General features: G+C 42.4%; 1 pseudogene; it reads right to left on the bottom strand.

Annotated features, from left to right (window-relative positions):
• Nucleotides 1–259: 259 nt before the first annotated feature.
• LOC101574004 lies at nt 260–3033 on the bottom strand (annotated as a pseudogene).
• Nucleotides 3034–5379: the final 2346 nt, after the last annotated feature.

Genomic DNA, 5379 nt, shown 5'->3' on the forward strand with positions numbered 1-5379 from the left:
ACTGTTCCTGAGAATTAAAGAAGAGAAAGAATTAAGCACCATTTATAAAAATGATATTGATGCTCTCTGAGCTCCAACTTTAACTGTAACAACTTTACTAGTTTCTCCATGTGAAATCCTTACCACCTTGATCCTAGCACCCAGGGAAAGGAGAGCTACATGCACATGATATCACATAAAATCCCTTCATTACAAATGGAAATGAGCCTTTTTTTCTTCTCAGGCAGATCCACACTCCTCTGGGGTGTCCTCTGCACAATCAGATATATGAGAAGCAGTACATGTCCTGCCTCACAGCCAGGAGCAGCCCCAGATCCCCTGCTCTCTTCCAGCTGGGAAGAAAAGGCCACACTGGGAATGTCAGCGTGGGGAGGAGAGGATGTGTTCTGAGCCAGTAGGCATCGTGAAAGCTCCAGATTCTCATATAGTAGTCCTGGCCCACTACCATCAGAAGCCCTCCCCCCTCATGCATATGCAAGGGCAGGAAGGCATGCTCATTAATGTGGCCTTTGTTCTCCCATATGCATTTCATAGTAGGCAGTTCCCACATCCAGATCTTTCGGATGCCCACACAGATTGCTTTTCCTGGAGGATCCTCAAAGACCTCACTGCTGAGTCATGCAACAGGCAGGTGGTCTTTCAATCCTTGTGCTGGCTTTGAGAAAGCAGGTCAATGGCAAAGATCTCCCCAGAGCAGCAGCCATCGAATAGCAAAGGAGTCATCTTACCAAACTGCTGGGCCAGGACATGGCTGTTTGTCCTGTTCCACTGCTGGTGACCTGCCAGGATGTAGGTCAACAGGACCTTGGGAGTCAAGCTCTTAATGAAACAGGTTTTGTCCTCGATGTTCAGACACCATGCACAGAACCAAGCACCAGGGATCCAAAAACTGCAAATCATGCTGTGGTCGTCCACACCTGGTTGACTACTGGTGAAGAGTGATGCTGGGATCAGAATGGCACATACTAGAGTGTCTGCACATCCCAAGATGCACAGCTAAATATGGAAATCCAATTGGTCCCTTGAGGCTCAGCACACAGAATTCACCTTGCAGTTGGTGAAGTTGATATTCTTATGCATGCACATCTGGAGTGCAAGTGTCTACAGGCTCCTCAGGCTGATGCTTCCAAACTTTGAGCCTGTCCATGTCATTGAGTGTGAAGAGCAAGTCACTGTTTGTGTCCACCTACATGAGGCTGAACATGCTGCTCATTGGGGTGGAGGCACTGGAGCTCTGAATCTCAACCTTCCTCCTCTCGATGCAGCTAACCTGCAGTTCTTTAGCTAAGCAGCATTAACTGGAGACACTGAGCAAACCTAGTTGGCTTTTTCATAGAAAGGAAGATATAGTAAATCCCATTCTGTTTTCTCTTTTTCTTCTTTTCCTCTTCCTCTAGCACCTGTAGTTGTATGATCTCATTTCCCTTTTGCCAGATGCTCTTTCACGATGGAGTTATAATTGTTATGACCAGGTAGGAAGCAGAAGTCACAGTTCTTTTCAGGATTAAAGAAATACCCTGGTAGATCTGGTATACAACTCTCCCCAGCCCTACTGGATGAGGTTGGTGGGTACTCCTCATCACAGTTCTGAATCCTGTGCCATGCCCTGCATACACCTCCCACTGGAACTGCTCTGTCCAAACTGAGTGCTCCGTGGGTGGCTTCTTCTGTATGTTTCCTTCTCTGCCTGCTTCTTTTCTTGAATTCTGTTCTCAGACACAGTGTCCTTTTGGATGCCTTCTGGGGCCCAGCTCTGCTGCTTTTTGCTTTTTAATTTGACATAATCCCATTTATAACTTCTTGCTCTTATTTCCTGAAAAAAGTGCTCAATGATTTCAATGATCAGAGAAGTGCAAATCAATACCTCATTAACATTCTCTCATCATAGCTCAAATAACTATATAAAATAGTAATAATAATTACAAAAATTATGGGAATAAAAGAACCCTCATAAATTGTAGGTTGGGCTGTATGTTGGTATAACCAAGATGGAAGTCAGTATTGAAGTTTAATAAAAATCTAACAATATGGGGGCTGGAGAGATGGCTCAGTGGTCTAAAGCACCTACTTGGAACAAGCTTGGCAAAAGCACAGGGACCGCAGTTCAATCCTCCAGTACCACATGCCAGCCAGCCGCGCCCCCTGGTGGGCTGAGCTGGCCACACACATACACACATACATACATACATACACACACACACACACACACACACACACACACACACACTAAAATGTTAAAATAAAAAAAAAATCTAACAATATGATCCTGTGATTCAACTATAACACTCCCTAGTATATATCCAAAGGATATAAAGTGAGAATTGAAAAGAAATACCTGCACACTTACATTTCTTCCAACACTATTCATAATTACCAAATAATAAAATTAGCTTAGGTGCTCACCAATGGATGAACTTTTGAAAATGCATGATAAGTACGCAGTGGAGTATTATTCAGCCAGAATTAGAACAAAATCATGCCATATACAGGAAAATGAGTGCAGATGAATTACATCATGTTAAGGAAACTATGCTAGACACAGAAAACCAAATGTGAAATGCCCCTTATCTGGAAAGAAACAAAAATTTGACCAAGAAGTAGAAGAAGCCTTATTATGTGAGGGGAAGTGTATCAAGGAAGGAAAGAAAAACAGTAGAAAACAGTGTAAGGATGGTGGATATTGTGAAAACATGGTATATGCCTATATTTAAAAATCAATGTGAAGCCAGTTAATGTGCACAATTAATAAGAATTAATGGATAATTTCTTTACTTCTGTTGCTATTTATATTTATTGGTATAATTTATATATACATAATAACATTCATCATAGGTAATTTATTCCTGTTGTGATATATCTTGAGTCGTTTGAGTCCTGGCCATCTGTCCTCACCCTGAACACTGCCAAGGAGACCTGGTAGCCCTAGCACTACCCATCATCACCACTTCTGGAGATTCTCTGAGTCCTGGCTTCCTGTCTTTACCCAGAAGACTTCCAGGGTTCCTTGTGGGCCTTGCACTGACCTTGTCTCATGATTGCCTGATCTCAACTGTGCCCATTCAACAATGTTCACTTGGAGGACTACTGTGAGAATCTGGTAAACTCTGCCCTGAAACCCTTTCCCTTAAGGGATCTCAGCTGAGCCTAGACCATCCATTATTACCCAGGGCGACTTCTGCAGGTACCTGAAACTACATGCTCAGAATGCTCCCACAAGGATCTGCAGGAGCCACGGTGAGCTCCTGTGTTGACCTACTATCGCTTGTGTTGACCTACTATAGAAAGAGGCTTGTAGAACTCAAGCAATTGGAGTCTCTGAAGAAGCCTGGTTTGTGGCTAAAAGGAATACTAGGTAAAATAACTAAAGATGTTCCAATTTAAATTGAAACTACTCAAGAGTTCCAGAGGATCAATGACTCAAGAAATAGTCTAAAAGTACATCATAATCAAACCATCCAAGTCTGAAATAAATAATATAGATTTCTAAAATAACCACAAGGAAAGAGTTCCTTGTGGGCAAGGAAGCGAAGGTAAAGGACATATCAGCCTTTATTTATTTATATATTTATTTATTTATTTGGCACAACATAATACAGGTGAGAAAATAGTGAAGCAAAATCTTTAAAGTACTGAAAGGTGACAAAGGTCGACCTAGACTTCTGCACCAGTGAAAATATCTCTGAAAGCTGACAACAAAATAAAGATGTCAAGTACACAAAGGCTAAAATAATTCATTACTGGCAGACTTGTGCAATAAGAAAGCATAAAGTTCTTCAGTACCAAAAAACAAAACAAAAACTCCTGCAAGCATGAAGGAAATCTTCCTGGTAGGAGGAAAAGAAAACCAGAGGGAAACTTACATTTACATGAGGAAATGACTCCTGTTAATGTTGACAACTGATTGGATAAATATATGAAATATTTTTTCAGAAATCATATTTAAATACTTCATTATTGTCTTTGTTTTTGTTATTATAATTTTCTTTTATTTGGAAGAGTAAAACAAGAGCAAGAAAATAAAAAAGAAAGACAGAAACAGGGTAAAATACAGAAATACATACATTACAAATTTTCAAAATAAGAATAGCTGATTTACAATAATCGATATATTTTCTATTTTTATCATCAATTCTGTTCCTCATATAGTCAGATATAGTTATGCAAGTTGGGACATATGATTAAATATTGCCACATGCTTTCAAGAAAAATTAAATATTTCTTCTTGTCTTTCCTTCCCAATTATTTCATTTATTTTAACAATTTAATTTAAAGAGAGTACAGTAATAATTAATATGACATCAGAAATGGTACCCACCCAGCATGCCTCCCAGGCCCCTGGGGGGACCTGAGATGGTGATTGAGACTGGGTGTGGGGGCACACTCCTATAATCCCAGCAAATGGGAGGCTGGTCTGCCACGTTCTGGAACCCCCAGATCCTGTCCTAGACCAGGCCCGATGAGTGGATGAGTGTATGGGACACCTTCTGGCAACCCTGCACCAGTGGGGTCTACTGCTCCCTTCCCAGGTGCTGCATTGGAGAGACCCTTTTCTACCCTCTTGGAACACTGCCCACCACTCCACAGCACCTCTGTTACCCCGCCAGCAACGTAGGAGTTTCTGCCTCGTTCTGGGAACCTCCAGATCCAGTCCTAGCCCAGGCCAGTTGAGTGTGTGGGAGAGCTTCCTGCTACACTGTGCCAGTGGAACCTACCGGTCCCAGACCAGGCGCAAAGTGGGTGAGAAACAATTTCAACCCCTGGGGATGGCCCATAACAGTCCATAGCAACCCGCCACCCCACCCACCAAGAAGGAATTTCTATCGCGTTCCAGGAACCTACATATCCAGTCCTTGCACAGTCCAGTGAGTGAGGGGGAGAGCTGCCACACCGCCCTAAGCCAGCTTGTCCCCTCCAGACTTAGTTCAGCCCTGGCATACAGGCCTGGGTTGAAACCCTGCAGCTGCAATCCCTGCAGAGAGTGTTGATAACAGAACCAACCAGCTAGTCCAGAAGCAGAACATCTTGCCAGAAGGACACAACAGGTTCACCCCCATTGGCAGCAGAAGTAATGAGCTGAACACAACAGCTAGACCCAAGCCAGGCACAACTGGATAAATCCAAACTTTGTAGATCTGCACCTGAACTTCAGTAGGTGCTAAGTTTATAACTGCACATAAAAACTACAACAAAGATCAAAAGACACTGCTACACAAAATGACAAGGAGAGGGAGCAAAATGCAATGTCAGAACCCAAGCCCACCCACAACAAGTGCAGAAGACACTAACATGGAAGAAATTAGGAATCTCACAAAAGAAATCAATGAATCAACAGCTTCTGAAAAGAGAAACAACTGCAGAAAGGTATAGAAGAATTCAGAT

This window comes from Octodon degus, unplaced genomic scaffold, assembly GCF_000260255.1.
Source record: "Octodon degus isolate 3935 unplaced genomic scaffold, OctDeg1.0 scaffold00371, whole genome shotgun sequence".
NCBI classification, from domain to species: Eukaryota; Metazoa; Chordata; class Mammalia; order Rodentia; family Octodontidae; genus Octodon; species Octodon degus.